The sequence below is a fragment of the Pipistrellus kuhlii genome, unplaced genomic scaffold (assembly GCF_014108245.1).
Source record: "Pipistrellus kuhlii isolate mPipKuh1 unplaced genomic scaffold, mPipKuh1.p scaffold_m20_p_4, whole genome shotgun sequence".
NCBI classification, from domain to species: domain Eukaryota; kingdom Metazoa; phylum Chordata; class Mammalia; order Chiroptera; family Vespertilionidae; genus Pipistrellus; species Pipistrellus kuhlii.
Window position 1 is genome coordinate 29,059,908 of NW_023425540.1, and position 19,729 is coordinate 29,079,636.

At 37.0% G+C, this 19,729-nt stretch overlaps 1 non-coding gene across 1 annotated transcript; it reads left to right on the top strand.

Moving 5' to 3' along the window:
- Positions 1-1,745: 1,745 nt before the first annotated feature.
- Positions 1,746-1,898, top strand: LOC118704026. Its single transcript, XR_004983256.1, has one exon. It is a non-coding gene; the product is annotated as a small nucleolar RNA SNORA49 (small nucleolar RNA).
- The last annotated feature ends 17,831 nt before the right edge of the window (positions 1,899-19,729 follow it).

The window sequence follows — 19,729 nt, forward strand, 5'->3', positions numbered from 1 at the left end:
GATGAGGAAGTCACCCAAGAGGGAACCATGAGGGGAAAGTAATATTAGAAGCAAAGAGCTGCTTGAAGTTAGAGAGGGTTCAGAATGAACTCATATGTTCAGATCTTCATTAGGATTATAGGAAATGCTCCATGGTAAAGACCAAAGTTGAATCTCAGAAAGTTGGGCTTGAATGGGGAATCCTCTCTGATGGCCCTGAGTGTAGGGAACTAATATTTAGGCAGCTATGTGCACCAGGTGCTTTTGTAGACATCATCTCCTTTGAACAGATGACGGCCCTCATACTGCCAGTGGAAAGAATGGTTAAGAAATGTTTCCAGTACAACTTTGTCTCTTAAATTTTAGAGTTTTAGTGTCTCCTTTTGGTATTGCATGATATCTTCAAGCATGAGCATGAGAAAGCTAGGGATGGATGCCCAGAGTCAACCAATCTTATTCTAGTCACACAGCTTATAGTTTACAACCTCTATCACCAGCACAAAGTTAGTCACAGCTCCAAATCTTTACATTTAGCTCTCTCCCTAGTATCCACATCCCCAAGGAAATCTCATGTGCCAGCTGGAACTATCAAAATTTGTAAATAATTATGATTCATTAGGCCATGGTTTTATCAATTTTTTGTTTTGGTTTATTTTGTGTTGTTTTAAAATCAACTCTCTTCCCCCTAGGAATGATAGAAAATAAATGAAATTTGTGCTTGTAAAGCATCCTCCATAAGTCATCTTGCCCTTGGTAAGTGGCTATTTGTGAGGCTGTAAATTGAATGTACATGTGTATTAAGGAACAGACACAAATATATATATTTGGTTTCAGAGAGCAAGGGAGAAGGAAAGAGAGATATAAACATCAATGATGAGAGAGAATTATTGATCAGCTGCAACCTACATGCCCTTTATTGGGGATCAAGCCCACAACCCAGGCATGTGACCTTGATCAGAATCAAACTGATACTCTATTTACCGAGCCAAACTGGTTAGGGCCAGAATCTTTTCCAACAGTGGTTCCAAACCTTGTACATGGCCAGAAACCCCAAGAATTTAACTACAGTTCCATGAGCCAAATCTGAGTTTTATATCAGAGTTTTAAACATTGGGCCCTGGAAATCTGCATTTTTATAAAAAGCCCTTGACATGAGTAGGAGACATGATTTGGTTCATAAACTTTTCTGGTTGTTGAGGTGGAAAGTAAAAAAACTAAGAAACAAGGTTGAATTTTCCCACTAATTATAACCAAATGAAGTACTTCTAGGTTCTAGAAATGTCAGCCTTCCAGATGCTTTCAGGCTACACAGTGTTATGATTCAATAAATGAGAGGTGTTTTTTTAAACCATAGTTTCAGCAGTTATGTTTCTGTTTTTTTGCCTTTGGGTTTAGAAATTCATTTTCAGAACTTACCATTAACATAGGTGGAGTTTGTGGCTGACTATGGAGTCCATTAAAAGGATGCCAAGGAGGACTTTCTCATCCAGAACATCATTTACAACAATTTGCTCTTACTTTCAGAAATTTATTTATTAGAAGAATAGGTGAAGCATCTTTTTACTCATATGTTTAAGTCCCATTCAGTAGGGATAAGAAGAGCATTAGCAGGTTAATAATATTTTTGTATTAAATAGTTTAGCATTTCTCAGCCATTTTTTCTATTATGGCATCTACAACTAATGATGCTCACATTTACATTGCTTCTCCCTCTCATTGACATATTCAGGTTGTGTATGATGCTCATCTATAATGCTTTTTCTTCCTACTATAAGATCACTCAGAATGAACATAGTGAGAGTGACATTATTATTAGAATAACCTACAATTGGCATTGCCTTGGGGTACATGAAAAAATCACAGATCCCTCTCCAGGAAGACACAATTTTCTTGTGGGACCTATGGATTGGGCCAACAAAACACATACACACACACACACACACACACACACACACACAGAATAACCTAGAATCTACTCAAGTTTTATAAAAATAAAAGTAAGGCTAATTTTCCAAATTTAATGAGTAAAAAAATTACTTGGGACATACCTCTTCTGATTGTGATTCTATTAAATTGCTAGGGCTGCCATACCCAAGTACTATAAATTGGTGGATTAAAGAATGAAAAAGTATTGTCTTACAGTTCTGATGACCAGGAGTCTGAAATCAAAGTTTTGGCAGGTGGGTTCCTTATGAGGGGGCTATCTGTTCCAGATCTCTCTCCTTGACTTGCACATGGCCATCTTCCAGTGTCTCTTTACATTGTCTAACCTCTAGGCTTGTCTGTCTTGGTGTCCAAATGTCCCACTTTATAAGGACATTGGTCATATTGTACCAGAAGCCATCCTAATGACCTCATCTTAATTTGATCATTTGCAAAGACCTTATTTCCAAATAAGATCACATTCACAGATACCAAGGATTAGGACTTCCACTTGTTATGGTAGAATACAATTAAACCCATAACAGTAGCATTCCATCACATTGTGGTATTGATGGTGAAAAAAACCAATGAATCAATTTATGAAGTGAGGTGGGTCATCATTTCATAGACAGGTTTTTCTGATGTAAGATGGAAAGATTAAAGATGGAGCAAGGAACAGCAGAAATATATAATTTTGGGGATACCCTGAATTCTTTAAGAAAAATTAAAATTCTAATTCTCTGCTTCTCTGGCAACAATATGATGAGGGCTAGATGGATTGGCATTTTCATGGAAAACCTTAGAAATCCGAGAGTTCCAAAGTGTCATTAGTTGAATTTTAAGGGTTTAAAAGGAAAAATAAAAAGACTAAGCATTTATTAATTTGACCTGCATATTTTGTGAGTAGTTGCATAATATGTACTTAAGTAGAAACAATGGATTTAGGGATGTACAACTCAGAATTGTTTGATATGCAGAACCTTCATTAGGTTAGTTTGCCTTTTCCAACTTGAGTTACTAGCAAAGAACTAAAGACACTAAAATGCCATCTTTCTGAAGGAACAAGACTGCAGTACTACTCAAACGTTAATATGTTTATAGATCACCTGGAAAATTTAGATAAAATGTAGATTCTCATTCAACAACTCCGGGTCCCTGGAGGACAGTCTGAGTATGGAGCTAGAAATTCTTCAGTGGAAATGAGCACGGAGACACTCCCTTCAATACCTGTCCTCTGCAGCAAGAGCAACAAGCGATTTGAAAGTTTTCCTACTTCTATTCTGTACTCCCTTTCAAGTTAGATTATTTAGTGGATGGGGGTAACAGCATCTTCCTTAGAAATTCCTCTGAAGTCACAGCTTCTTAACATTTAAACATAGTATTCTGTCCCTCCCCTCTTCTCCCTCTCAGGTTTGACACTTATTGGGAGCTCTATAGTCATTTAACCCAGCTTCCAGTAGAGGTCATTGCCTTGTTATAGAAGTATTTTCCTCTCTTCCTAAGAGAGTTCAGTACCTGAGTTGACTTTGCATTCTGTGGGAGAGTTTGGGAAGTCAGCCTAAGGCACTGGTTGGCAAACTGCGGGTGAGCCACATGGGGCTCTTTGGCCCCTTGAGTTTTTAGCAAAGGCCAGCTTAGGAGTACCCTAATTAAATTAATAACAATGCACTTACCTATATAGTTTAAGTTTAAAAAATGTGCTTTCAAAATAAATTTTAATTGTTGTACTGTTGATATTTGGTTCTGTTGACTAATGAGTTTGCCGACCACGGGCCTAAGGGATCGGTTATCCCTGAGACCATTGCTTATAAGTAACACCTACATAAAAATAGGAGCCATTCTGTCTCCTCTGGTCAGTTAATCTGAGTGGCAATGATGGGTTAGACTTTTCCGATAACCTAGAACAAATTAAAGAAAAATGGACTGAAGCATGGTCTAAGTACTATGAAGTTTGAGTGCAGGACATTACTTTGCTGGGGCTTCTATAACAAAATACCACAGCCCTGGTGATTTACACAAATGAAATCTACTTTCTCACAGACCTGGAGGTTGGAAGTCTGAGATGAAGACATTGGCAGGTTGGCTCCTTCAAGGGCAGGGATGAGGATTGTCCGAAATGGGAAATCATTTGGCCTGGCCCTGCCAAGGCATTGAGAGTATTAATTAAGTGTTTGACTAAATGTAGCAGGCTAATTTAAAAAAACAAACAAAACATTTTTTAATTGATTTTTTACAGAAAGGAAGGGAGAGGGAGAGGGAGAGAGAGTCAGAAACATCGATGAGAGAGAAACACCAATTAGCAGCCTCCTGCACAACCCCCACTGGGAATTTGCCTACAACCAAGGTACATGCCCTTGACCAGAATTGAACCTGGGAGCTTTCAGTCCACAGGCTGATGCTCTATCCACTGAGCCAAACCGGTTAGGGCTGTAGCAGGCTAATTTTTAAGTTGATAATTTTGTATGGTCTTTGATTGATGTTATAAATATCCAAATATCCCCACCTCCGTTCTAAGGGAAAGATCTGTTCCAGGCCTCTCTCTTTAGCTTATAACTGGCTGCTTTCTCCCTGTGTCTTCACTAAAATCAAGTGATATTATTCTCATACTCACGAATAAATGTTAAGGCGCTATTCTGTAAGGTGGGGCTGCTTGCGTGATCTGCACATTCTGTAAGGTGGGGCTGCTTGCGTGATGCACCAGCCACAGTCCATCAGAGACATTATTAATTCTGCCCCTTGAGGGGCTTCATGAGACAACAGAAAGATTCATTGCAAGTGACTTAACACCAGTTATAGATTTAGAACTTTATAGAATTTAGTTACATTATAGATGTAACAACTGAAATGTTATAGACAGGGGTTTTGAGATCAACATTTTACTCCTTCCTTTCTAAGGAAATAGTGAAAACCTTACCTCTGGCTCAGAGAATTGTCTCTGTCTTGATCTCCTTCAGAGTTTCAGGTTAACGATATTAACTTGCTTGCACGTATTCTACCCTGTTATATCCCACCCTTTTAGTTTGAGGATGGTCTCTTCCTTATAGTGGAGCCCTTTTTAATTATCATAAAGATTCTAAATTTGCTTTGGGTCTATTTTAAGACTTTGAATTGCCAAAAGAAGCCTTTGAAAAGTTAATTGCTTATTTATTTCCCTTTTCTTTCTTACAAGGGGTTCTTGTATTATATTTCTTTTTGAATGAAATATTTATTTAAAAATATTTCTATTGATTTCAGAGAGGAAGGGAGAGGGATAGAAACATCAGTGATGAGAATCATTGATTGGCTGCCTCCTGCACGCCCCACACTGCAGATCAATCCCACAACCTGGTCATGTGCCCTGACTGCTAATCAAACCATGATCTCCTGGTTCATAGGTCTATGCTTACCACAGAGCACACTGGTCGAGCTACTTTTGAGTATTCTTATAGCTACATCTGTCATTTTTTAAAGATTCAGTTCACATTAGAGGGTGAGGAGCCTCTCTATTTGATTCAAAATATGAGTCATCACAGCCAAGAACCCCGAAGATCGTAACATCCTGCTGGTTTCAGCCACTAAGGGAAATTACTACTTAACCAAATATTGAAGTGGCTAAGCATCATGTATGAGGCCATTGTTCTCTAGTGTTGACCTGACTTTTAAGGGTAGTGATCACACCTTGGAGGGAGACAGGAAAAGTACTGCTCTCCTGTTCATCTTCATAGGCTACTTGACATTTTCCTCCCTTTATTAAGAAATCCCACTGATGCACATGGGCTTGGTCTTTCACTCCCATTTTTCCTGATTCCTTTCCATGTGAATGCCCTTGGCTCCGAGAGGACATGATGGTAACATGCTAGTTAGTTGAATGGGTCCAGAATGTGAGCAGTTGGGAAAGCCCTGTCACCAGAGCATAAAACCTGGACATGGATGAGCTCAAACATTGGTTGATAAATATCTTGTGAGATATTCAGCATCGTGTTCACTATTTGGTCAAACAGACTATTCTACAGACTCCTCAAATCTGCAGTAGCTGTGAGTTAGGTATAGAAACCTAAATGTGGTGCTTTAGTCCCCTGAATAAGGACAGCATCCCAGCAAATTCTCTTTCTGCATGGTTCTTGCTTGGGCTCTTTATGTCCCAACAGTATTTTTATTTTATTTATTTATTTATTTTGCACAGGTTAAAGGTTTGGATAAAAATGAGGACACTTGCAGAAGTGATTCATGAGGCTTATTTGCCAGTTTATCACAAATTGCATCTCTTTCCTCAGAGAACACATTCTCTGGCCCCTTTAATCTCTTTTACAAGGGATGACAGTCTATATTAACAGAGGGCAAGGATAAATCATTCGGCTTAAGTGTTAATGATCATCTAATAAGATGTGATAGGACTTATATTAGAATTGCAGAACTGGGCTATTTATTGAGTGGCATGCTATCAAATTAGCCTCTGAGGACATGGGGATGATTATAACATAGAAATGCAGAAAGTTAAACTCTCTTCTATTATTATTTTGCTACAAATTCTGGTCAAATAAAGTTAAGTTTGAAAATGTCTGATATGTGAAAAAAATAAAATGAAATGTGACTTCATCTTTTAACACTTTCTGGTAATTTTTCAAAAAGAATTCAGTATTTTTGATATCTGCATTATGTGCAAAAATGTTAAGGCCTGATTGATAATATAGAAATGAATATTCTTTAAAATGTTTAGTTTAGCCGAAACCGGTTTGGCTCAGTGGATAGAGCATCGGCCTGCGGACTGAAAGGTCCCAGGTTCGACTCCGGTTAAGGGCATGTACACTGGTTGCAGGCACATCCCCGGTAGGGGGTGTGCAGGAGGCAGCTGGTCGATGTTTCTCTCTCATCGACATTTCTAACTCTCTCTCCCTCTCCCTTCCTCTCTGTAAAAAATCAATAAAAATATATTAAAAATATAAATTATTTAGTTTAGTGCTATAAAATGATTACTAGCTTCACTCATAAAATGTTTAGTTTAGTGTTATAAAATTATTACTAGCTTCACTCATAATACATTTTAATAGCTTATTACAAAACATGTTATGTCCTGCCCTTTATGGCTCAGTTGATTGGGCATCACCCCTGCATCAAAAGGTAGTTAGGCCCTGACTGGTTTGGCTCAGTGGATAGAGTGTCGGCCTGCAGACTGAAGGTTCCCAGGTTCTGTTTTGGTCAAGGGCACGTACCTTGGTTGTGTGCATATCCCCAGTAAGGGGTGTGCAAGAGGCAGCTAATCGATGTTTCTCTCTCATCGATGTTTCTAACTCTCTATACCTCTCCTTTCCTCTCTGTAAGAAATCAATAACATATATTAAGAAAGAAAAAAAAAGGTAGTTCATTTGATTCCTGGTTAGAGCACATGCCTGGGTTGTGGGCTCCATCTCTAGTAGAGGGTGTGCAGGAGGCAGCCAATAGATGTTTGTCTCTCACATTGATGTTTCTTTCTCCCTCCCCTTCCCTCTCTCTCTAAGTAATATCAACTAAAAAAACATGTATAGCCGAAACTGGTTTGGCTCAGTGGATAGATCGTCGGCTCGGGGACTGAAGAGTCCCAGGTTTGATACCAGTCAAGGCCATGTACCTTGGTTGCGGGCACATCCCCCAGTGAGGGGTGTGCAAGAGGCAGCTGATTGATGATTCTCTCTCATTGATGTTTCTAACTCTCTATCTCTCTCTCTTTCTCTCTGTATAAAATCAATAAAATATATATTTTAAAAATGTATAAAACATATTAGTTAAAAGGCTTTGTATCCAGTCTTCAATAACCAAGAGTTCTTGTTGCACTAAAAAGCACTAAAAAGGTTGAAAACCACTGCAAAGAAAAGGCAGTGTGACCAATAAGCTAAACAGAGGAACTAAAAAATGGGAATTCAAATTTCAACTGGACTCTTTAACTGAGTACTTTAGAACTCTCTTTACAAAACTGAATTAAGCACTTTTTTTTTTTATAATATCAGCAAACTTATGTTCATATTCTTTGAGCCCTAGTTCAGTGACCTTGATCTTGGCTCATTGTCATTCATTATCTCCAATGTTGCTCAGCTTCCCATTTTGAATATTTTCAATTTTTCTTTCTTGGCTTCTTTATCAGAGCATCTTATTTTAGCTCCTATGCAGTTTCTCATTTTCCTTTCTCAGAGATATTGCAGGTTCAGTCCTAGCTACTGCAATAAAGTGAATATTGCAATAAAGCAAGTCACACAAATTATTTTGTTTCCCAGTGCATATAAAAGTTATGATTATACTATACTGTATGTTTTTTCATGTATGTAAAAAACAATGTACATACCTGAATTAAGAAATGCTTTATTGCTAAAAAATTGCTAACCATTATCTGAGCCTTCAGCAAATTGTATTCTTTTTGCTGGTGGAGGGCCTTGCCTTGATGTTGATGGCTGCTGGTTGATGGGGGAGGTGGCTGAAAGCTGGGTGGCTGTGGCAGTTTCTTAAAATCAGACAACAATGAAGTTTGCTGCATTGATTGACTCTTCCTTGTCAGCAATTGATATTGTCATCTTGGATTTTAGCTATTTTTGTCATTTCAAGGTGACTGAGTTGAATTTTTTAGATTATTAGTAACTTCCTTGGGAGTCCGTTGAGGGAGAGGCTGAGGTAGTTTTCTCAACTTCTCAGCTCAAAGGCTCTTGTATTCCTGTAGCCATAGCCTATTTCCATAGACATGGTGCTTCTGTATAGAAGAGCTGCCTCTGAAAGTCAGAATATAACCTGGCTCAGGAGGACTTACTTTTTAAAAATATGTTTTTATTGATTTTTAGAGAGAAAGAGGAAAGGAGAGAGATAGAGAGATAGAAACATGGATGAAAGAGAAACATCATTGATCAGCTGCCTCCTGCACGCCCTCTTCTGGGGATGGAGCCCACAATCTGGGCATGACCATGACCAAGAATCAACCCAGCGACCTGTTCTGGATAAGGGCCAGTTTCTTCATGTCCTTTGCCCCAGTTATGGGCCACACAGAAAGGGGGCCAGCCTGGACAGACCCTAGATACATGGGGTATTTACCCTGAGCCTGTGTCCCCAGAAAAGTGGATGTACTTGGGTACAGGCCTGGCCTGATCAGAGATCCTCCTCTTCTTCACCCCCATTCTGCAGTGGTTCTGTCTGCTTCTTGTGGGGAGCCCCACCAACAAAGACCTCACCCTGCAGTGCACCAGGCCTGAGTAATGTCCCCTTTGCTTTCCAGTTCTTGGTTCCTGGGCCACTGCTCAACCGCTGAACCACTCCAGCCTGGCTCAGGAGGACTGCTAATGGCGGTCCTGTTCACAGGCTGGCTCAGAGACAACCATCATCAAGGGACACCTCTCTGTCAGGGTGGTGACTCACTTTTAGAGGAGCTTTTTCTGAGAGTCCCATTGTAGCTCCCTTGGGCACTTTCCACAGCATCTTTCTCCACTTCCTGAAAAGTAAGAGTTCAATAACATCTCAGCCCTTCTCATATTGATTTTGTCACGGAAGTGTTTTCTTTCAGAAAGTAAAAACAAACACACAAACAATCACAGCTGAATGTTCTAGAAACCCCTCAGGTATCCTGTCATGCCCTGTTGCACTATCACAACTTCTTGTGGCCTGGTTTGGATTGTGGTATCTTTTACATGTATTTTAGAGATTGTTGATTCTTCTGGGTCTAGTCTTTGAAAACGAGAGAGAGAGAGAGAGAGAGAGAGAGAGAGAGAGTGAGAAAGAGAGAGAGAGAGAGAGAGAGATTTCCTGGAGTGAAAATAGGAAGATTCAAAATTAAGTACCTGTCATATTTCTATGTTGTTTATTGAACCCCCACAAATCAGACATTATTTTAAATTTGAATTAAGATAAGAATTTATTTAAATTCACTCACATATTTACCAAGTTATTAGTTTTTATACTTGTTTTACTTGAATTTTACACTTTTCTTTTGGACTAATTTTACTTATTCCTGGAGTATTTTTATAAAATATAATGATCTCTTCTTAGTTTCTTTTTAAAGAAAACTGTCAGAAACTATAAAAGGTAACTTCCTTAACGTGATGAAGGATACCTATGAAAAACATTCCAGTAAGTAAACATTCTACTTGGTGATGAAATATTGAACACATTCTTCCTGAGTTCAGGGACATAACAAAGGAGCCACCTCTTCACGTCACCAGTTCTATACTACAATATTTTTGGAAGCCTTAGTCAGTGAAATAGAGCAAGAAAAAATAAAAATAAATAAAAGATACAAACATTGGAAAGGACAAAGCAGTACTGTCATTCACATATCACATAATGCTATACATAAACAAATTAAAAAAAAACACACCTATAAACAACTAGAATTGATAAATAAATTTTACAAGGCATTTGGATAAAGGTCAATATATAAAAATAATTTTATTTGTATATGCTACCCTCAAATGCTATAAAATGAATTTTATTTTATTATATTAAATTAGTATAATTAATATATTAAATTAATATAATTTTATTATATTAAATTTCATACACAGACAGGCTTAAGGACTTAAAGTTAAACTACTCTGCAGAGTACCAGAAGGATTCATCAGACATAATAGGTTAATTTAAATTTGCATGGATGCCAGGCAGTTTGACAAAATTCTGAACTTGGTTATTTCATGAATTTTCTACTGATTGAACTCACGAGATTCATATTAAATAGATAAAAGTTAACATGTTTTGATAGCATCATCCTAATAACTTAAAATATTCTTTTAGAAAATAACTTCAAATTACAATCAAATTTAATTGTATAATTTCTCCAAGCCATGTTTCCCACATCTGTTATTTGAGGATAATACCGTCCCACTCTCATAATCTTTGTTATAAAGATTAAATGGCAAATACAGTTAAGGATGCAGCATAGTAATGTCTGGTACATAATAACAGCATTGGATAAATTTCAAGGAGTAAAAATGACATTTCTGTTTTATTTTTTCCTTTTCTTTAAGCCAAGATGATACCATTGCCCACTGGCATCAGGCACATTTTTGAGCTGCTTATTCCAGCCACAGGAATGAATTTGCATTTATCAGCCATGGTTTATTTTGAATCCAACTTTCTGTTTTGGATTATCATCATCCTTTTGTAAAATGCTTGGCTAGTATTAGGGGACAGTCCAGCATCTGGTGTCATGGACAAAACCAGCCTCTTCAAGTGCAAAATTAAATCTCCTTTCCATTCTTTCTTAGCCTCATGATTTAACCAATGAGCCAACCAGCCACAGGGAATTTAGCAACAACCATGTAATTGATATAAAATGGTCCACTAATTCAGAAGACCAATTTGGTCACATCTCCTTAATTTTTTCAATTAATCACTTCAGTACCCAATTTCCTTATTTATCAGGAACCTTAGAATCCCCCTCTTGGGGCTTCCTCTTGATCTTCATTTTTTCAAGAACTTGAGAATCTCACACAGCCCCAAAGCAGTTTATATTTTTGCACCAACAAGATAGAATCCTGGGGTTTTCCTAGCCCACCGGTGTGACATCTATTGTCACAGGTGGGTGTGGCTTTTCAGTTTAGTCCTGCTATCAGGGAATTACTGTGGAATCACTGATGTAATGAGGCCTAGATGATCCAGGCTCCTAAAGAAATCACCGTATTTCTTTGAGAGTGGATAATCCCTTAGAGCTAAACATGGCTATGGGTAACCCAAGGCTCCCAAGTGATCTGATTTTTAGTGTCCATATGTTTCAGCTCCCTTACGAGCTGCTTGCATGGTTGCTGGTAGTCTCAGAAGTGTTGAGACAGGATTAGTTAGATTTTTCTGTCAATTCACAAATCTAAAAGAAGATTCCTATCTTTTATTCTATATAGGGATCAACTTTCTTTCTCATTTATTTATTTATTATTTAAAGAATATATATTTTATTGATTTTTTACAGAGAGGAAAGGAGAGAGATAGGGAATTCAAAACATCAATGAGAGAGAAAGATGGATCAGTTGCCTCTTGCACACTCCCTACTGGTATGTGCCCACAACTAAGGTACATGCCCTGAGTGGAATCAAACCCGGGACCCCTGAGTCCACAGGCTGACACTCTATCCTCTGAGCCAAACTGGTTAGGGTCAAGTTTCTTTTTTAAGTTGAATTTATTAGGGTGACATTAGTCAACATAATCATATAGGTTTCAGGTATGTTACAAAATCCCAAAATTTTCTCCTGGGATCAACTTTCTAACTCCAGAATGTCTACTATTATCTCTTTCCCCTAGACTAACGGTCGGCAAACTCATTAGTCAACAGAGCAGTACAACGATTGAAATTTCTTTTGAGAGCCAAATTTTTTAAACTTAAACTTTATAGGTAGGTATATTGTTATTAACTTAGTTAGAGTACTCCTAAGCTGTCCTTTGCTAAAAACTCAAGGGGCCAAAGAGCTGCATGTGGCTTGCAAGCCGCAGTTTGCCAACCACTGCCCTAGACTGTGGTGCTGCTCACTCAGCCTTCTAGAAAGACTAACTTCCATGACTTTAGGGCCTTATCTCCATACTTCTTGTATTCAGCCTTGAATAGTCATGGTAACCAAGGAGGGGGATGTCCTGCTACCTCACCATACTTTTTATTCCATATGCCCATTTCCTGCTCCCAAAACTATCCTTAAAATAATAGATGGTGGTAATATTCCTACCTTCCAGGTAAACCACATTATCCACTCAGAGACTCATATCTTTGTTCTCTGCAAGATACACATAGAATACCATTCTCCATTATCCATACATTTATATCTGGGATTTCCATTTTAGATGATACTATCCATGGGAGAACATGAACTTTATAGTTAGCTAAGTATTGCTTGGTTTATACCAGTGGTTCTCAAAGAGTGCTCCTCAGACCAGTATCACTGGTGTTACCTTTGGTATTTATAGTACATTGATGGCAACTTTTAAGAAACATAAATTCTTGGACCTCATCTCAGACCATCTACTGAGTTAGAAACTTTGGGGCCAATAGCAGCATACTATTTCAACCAATCCTTTGGAAGATTGTAAATAAAGCTAGAGTTTGGGAACCACTGATCTAGGCAAAAACATACTTTATAATTGTTTTTCAAATGGGAGGTGAAGAGCTGACTTCTGTGTTCTTGCTGATATCTTCTGAGTGTCAATAGTTTGTTAAACATTAATACACAAAAACAGCTTTTTCCTGGAGCTTGTAAAAAAATCAGTGCCTGCTGGTGGTCCTGAGTTGGAGGCTCAGTGCCCTACCTGGGATATGTGTGAAAAACTAAGAAAAACCAGGGAACTCGCTACCATGTTGTTCCTTAGATCCCCAGGCAGTAGGTCCTCTTCTTTCCAGCTTTCGGCATCTTTCTCTTCATGCTTTTGTTGTAAGCACACAGATTTATGAAAAATTGAGCTACTACATCTTGGCAGAACCAGAAGTCTTATGAAGCACTTTATAGCCAAGTTACCATGAACTTGTGATAGTGTTTTATATCTTTTCAATCTCATATATACATATAATTGTTATGGAAAAGTGTGTAGTTAGCAATGGATATTTTGATCTATGTTGAGATCATTTCAATTCAGATGCAGATATATATATATATATATATATATATATATATATATATATATATATATATATCTACCTACCTACCTACCTACCTAGCTAAGAAATAGGGCTTTAAGATTTGGAAAATGTTGGGAAGTACACTGCAATGCAGTGTGCTTTTGTCACTTTCACTGTTTTCAGGATGAGAAAGAGCTCAGTGAGCACTTTTACACTCTTTGGTCTTGGTCTCCACCTCAGTTGCATTGTTGGCATAAATTCAATCAGGAACAGATTTATCTGCAACAGATAGTACTAAAAAGGAACATGTGCCAGAGCTCTATTAGAGTGTGTTAATTTTAAGATCAGTTATTTAGATTCATAGAAGAAATACTTTATTTATATTTTTCCAGGAAATTATTCAATAATGTAAATGCACAAAGTTTCTGCTCACATCACTCATCAACCACTTCTTGTGTTTATTTCTTAAATACTCATATATCCTTCCATCAGTTATATGATTGAAATTAACCAAGTTGGCTTATATTATGAATTGTGTTATAAATAATGTACTTAATACTAATTATCATTACAGTAACTTGTATAAATGCTACACTTCCTAGTGGATTAATACCTTCTTGTTCTTTTCACATATAGTGGATGATTTAAAACCACATCTACTTACATAAATATCTAAGATGCTATCTAGATAGTTTCTTTTTTTATTATTATTAATCTTCACCTGAGGATATTTTTCCCATTGAATTTTAGGGCAAGTGAAAGAGAGAGGGAAAGACAAAAAGAAACACTGATGTGAGAGAAACACATCGATTGGTTGCTTCCTCCAAAAACTCTAATCAGGGCCCGGGCTAGGGAGGAGCCTGCAACGAAGGTACATGCTCTTGACTGGAATCAAACCTGTAGGACAACACTCTACCTGCTGTCAAACTATGTTTCTAAACATGTTTCTAAAATGCTATCTAGAATGTCCTGACTCTAAAAATTTCATTGAATTAAGTTTAATTTCTTTCTCTTTGATATCAACATGCTATCCTAGATCTGTGAGATGCATAATTATAAACTTATTTTTGAACTAAGTATATGTAATTCACTACACTCTATATCTTTGAGCATATGTCACATTTTTTTAGGGCACTGTAGCATATCTAGAAAACTAAAATTTGGCACAAATATATTGCTCTTCATTTGAAACTTAAAAATCTTAGAGAGAAGAAGGGAGAGGGTCAAAGGGCCTGCACCCCAGGCATGTGCCCTGACCAGGAACCGAACCGGCCAGAGACCTCTCAGTGCATGGGATGGCACTCAAACAAATGTGCCACACCAGCAGGGCAATGCAATATTTTAATTGATAAAATGAAGGAATATCTAGGATAACAGGTGATTAGAGAATAGAATATTCCATTTTACCCAAGGAATTAAGAAGGGCTTCTCAAAGAAGGTGATGCTTTAAACTGATTCTTGAATTAGAGTTAAAAGATGGTCAGGATGTGCAGCTATAAGAGTGGGCAATGGAGTGAGACATTTCAGGTTATTAGTAGAGTGGGGACATAGTTTTATACAGTAGAATTGAATTCTAAATAAAGAACTAAATCTTTACTATTCAAAATGTCACAAATAATCACCAAAATATGATGGATTGCCTTAAAATCTGAAACTTTTAAAAAATAATCATTGTCTTGGATTTTTTTGATACTCCTTTTTCTTTTATTCTGTTTTTGCTAAACAATTGAAAAGGTCAGCCTCCAAGCTTTGGATTTGACCACTAACATTTCTCAAACTGAATGTGTTAATGGCATTTCAAAGGACACTTTTTGCCTCTCAAGAAGTTCTGCTGGAGGACTGAGGCTTCAGACTTAACAAGCAGCCAGCCAAGTAAAATATGTTCTAAGTCAAAGCCTGACACTTTAGAGCCACAATGGATGAGTAGCTGTAAGGTAAAGATTGTAAATCCTGAAATTGCAGCTGGATTCTTACATTTGGCTCTGAGTTTTACTGATCTAAAAACATTGTGCTAAGTGAGACTTTATAGCCTCAAAGGAAATTCTTTGAGAACGAAAGACCCCTGAGACAAGAAATCTTACCTTAGTCCTCTGGGTAAGGGTAGGATTTTGTTGAAATGCCATTTTTTATAACATTTTTCCAGGGCTTAGAATGTCATTTAATTGTGATTTTTCTGCAAAGACTTTAAGGTTACTGATTTTTTTTAAAAAAATATGAATTTAACACAATAGTTATGTTGCGTTCTGGCACTGTGACCTTTTAAAAACATGTCACTTCATTATGTTTCAGATGAATAAGTGATGTGCTCTTTTATAGCTTTTGCCCAAGGGAGAACTTATAATGAAGACACGAGCCAGCTAGAGCTCACACCCTCTAGATCTGTGACATTCTCCACTGTAAATAGATGTATCTGGTAACAAAGGGGAAGCTTGCTAGTTCCTGATACAGTTTTATGTGCCGTTGTACAGTGTAGGAGCCAAACAATCACTTCAGGTATGAGGAAAAGATAAATCAGACCTGGTTCAGTTTTTGTCCTTTTTTTTATGGCTTCCTGACTTGTCTCTTGATCTTCTCCACACAAGGCCTGTATTGTCTGCATAATGTATTTCAGCACTCAATCGTACACTGTCCTGTAACATAAATGTTTATGTGTATATCTTGTGTCTCTAATTAGGCCATTAGCCTTCAGTGGGAAAAAACTCTGCCTTGTCCTTCTTGGTATCCTCTTTGATCTTTAGTATAATTTTCAGCATATAATAGGTATTCTATAAATACTTATTTGAATAAGCTTAGTTGAGTTGGCCAATCATCTTTAAGAATGTGTGAGAGCAGGAGAACTGTGGAAGTGTCTCTAACCAGGGGATGCTGATAGTTGGTAATGCTAGTGAACCAATTGGATTCCCTGTCCAACACAAAGACTCTTCTCAGTGTTACTGCACACTGTGCTTTATTTCTTTACTTGCCTTACTGTGAACCCATGGGCATACTCCGGGGTAGAAGAAAATGTCTTCTTTTTCTTCAGACAAGCTCAAAAGTGATGAAAATTATATCAGCTGTTCAATTTATATGAAGCAAATGAGATGAATTTCACATGCCAGGTAAGGAGGGCTATATCAGTAACACATTGCTGGTAATAATGAGAATTGTGGACAAAATGTCAAAAGTATAAAGTGTATCTGTAAGTCCAAGGGCAGAAAAAGAAAAGGACTTAATTTAGAAATGGGAGTGAAAATTAGAAATGGGAAGTTAAGGAAAATGGGGAAGATATTGGGGAGGAGGTCTTCAGGGAGCATGAGTAAAATTTAGATCCTTCACAAGTTGGGCAGTGAGTTAGTTTTGGCTTACTGCTATAACAAATAGACCCAATATGTACAGTGGCTCAAACCAAAAGAGGTTTATTTCTTGTTAAGAGTACTGGATGCTTGTCCAGGTTGACATGTCATCCTTTCTCTATGGAGTTATCTAAGGACTTGGTTGAAGGAGGCTCTGCCTTCTAATTTAAAAAATTAGAACATGCATATTTTAATTTATCCGAGGTGAGATTTTTTGATATTTCAATGAGGAATTATAGAAAATATGAATAATTTAGTGCCGAACTAATAAAATTTTGCATTGCATAGACTATAAAATATAAAAGCCTTTCAGTGATTTTATATTTTATATGGATTATATATATTTAATGGATTTATATATTTTCAGTAATTTTTTACTTTGTTGTGTGCTAGCACAATTATCAAAAATTACTCTACCAGAACAGCTGTAGGCAATAGCATTAACATAAACTGTTAATGCATTAGTTTCTAATGCTCTAAAGTGTTATTTCTACATTTAAATGATTGCCTAACATTATAAGAGAATCAGTAAAATGATTTTTTCTTAAGTCAATCACAAATGTTTGTATAACTTCATTTGGCAACAACTTGTAAAATTTCAAAAATTTACAAGTGCTAATAATGAAGAAATGAAATTATACACCATATGGAAGGTATTAAAAATACTTGTTGATAACTGAATGAAAAGATACTAAGATCCTATTACCACTTCTTTGACCTAATTTATTACTTATGACCTGAAGAATTAATCACTTACTCAAACACCTGAATAACAAGGACACAACCATCAAATTTGCTGAGCATCAGATTCATTTTAGGCTCTGATTAAACTGGTTTAATTGTTAGCAGTCAAAGGTACAGAGTCTAAAAGCAGATATTTTCTTTTTAATTGTATATTCTATTTGTTTTTTTAAAATAATGTTATCCTATCTAATAATGAGGGAATATGCTAATTGACTGCCCTGCTGTTAAAGATGTGGCACGTATAGCCACTAGAAGGCAGTCTAGGCCCCTCAACCCCCTTTTTGCCCAGGGCCACCCAAAGCTCAGGTAACCAGGGCCAGCTGAGGTTTGTGCTGCTGGCATTGGAAACAGCAGAGGTGCAATGGGGTGTCACCTTCCCCTGATGGCCAGATCACCTCCTGACCCTGAGGGCTCCAAGACTGTGATAGGGGGCAGGCTAGACTGGGGGACCCCCTTCCAGTGCATGGATTTTCATGGACTAGGCCTCTAGTATATTATATAAGTTTATGGTACATCTAGCTGATTAAATAAGAGTCTAATAAATGTGGGTGTCTGACTTGGAAAACAACAAGACTTATATATCAGATCTCAGAAAAAAAAATATAATAAAATTTCATATTCCATTTTCCTATGATTATAGAGACCCGATTTCAATCATTTATTATACTTTTTTTTTTACATTTTAATTTTTTCTTTTACATTTTAATTTTTTTCTCTTACATTTAAAATGAACTTCCACACATTTCAAGATCACATAAATATTCAATTATATTTTATATTATTTGGGAAGTTGTTAACTTATTTATTTACTTATTTATTCTTTATTGAATAAAGTATTATATATATCTCTTACCATCCCCACCCCCATTGACCGCTACCTGGACACTCCCATCCCCTAGCACATGCCCTCACCTCGCTAGAGTCTATATCCACTGGTTATGCTTATATACATGCACACAAATCCTTTGGTTGATCTCTTTTCCCCTCCTCCCTCCTCTCTCCCCTTGCCTTCCCTCTGAGGTTTAACAGTCTGTTCGATGTTTCTGTCTCTGGATCTATTTTTGTTCATCATATACTATCAACTCTTGATTATTTCTTTTTACAAGTTATTTCAGATAACCGGAAGCTTTTGATGCTGAAGAATTACTTTATTGTATTTAAAATGAAGATTTTCTTATATAAAAACAAATGTAAATTAATTGAGCATTTACTTTGTACAAGCCAATTCAGTTTGATTCAATTTAATAAGCATGTTTTGATTGTTCTCTATGGAAAGATGGTGAACTGGTTTGGGGAATATTCATCTAGAATTAATAGATGTCTACACTTTAGTGCATTTTTGGCCCTGTAAAATATAATGACTACAAAAACTCATCAGTCTGATTGACATGTATTATCTCTGGAACCTTAGAATCAGTTTGTCAACATCCTTAAGATGACTTTCTTGGATTTTGATTAGGATTACATTGACTCTATAGACCAAGTTGGGAAGATCTGAAATTCTAACAATATTAAGCCTTTGTATCCATAAACATAGAAGGTCTCTCCCTTGTGTAGACTTTCTTTAATTTCTTTAATCAGTTTAGTATTTTTCCTCAAATGGATCTTGTCCATTTGAAAAAAATTATGCCTAAGTTTTATTTTTTTTTTGGGGGGGGGGAAGGGTGGCTAACATATTGTATTTTTAATTTCAAATTCCTGTTGTTAATCGCTATTACATAGGAAAACAGTTAATATAGATTTTTTACTTTTTATGAGAATATGTTAATGTTATTGCCTACATGTCTGGTCTCCAAAACAATGTTGATTTCCTCTAACTAAAACACAGAACATTTGTTATTCAGGGATTTGTGATAACTAAATCCCAAGTTGACTACTAATGAGCACCGTACAAATCTTACCTGAGGTAACTGGGGGAGAGGTAACTATCAATTTTAAATTCTCTGTTCTGAGAATAAAAACTTCCTATATTTCATACTCAAGAAAGTTATTTAGATATAACCTGTGCCCCTCAATCCCTCACAACTTGCTTCTATAACCACACTTCTGAAAATCATCTATTGGTGACATTACCACGTGGCTGAAGGTCAGCCAGTCAGCAGTAGCCTCACTGTGGCTGACTTTTAGAGACACTTCCACAGCAGAGACACTTCCCCTGTTACAGACGACTCCTTAACTACTAGAGATGAACTAATTCTAACTCACTTCCACTTCTGAAAGTCCACCAATCCTTGAT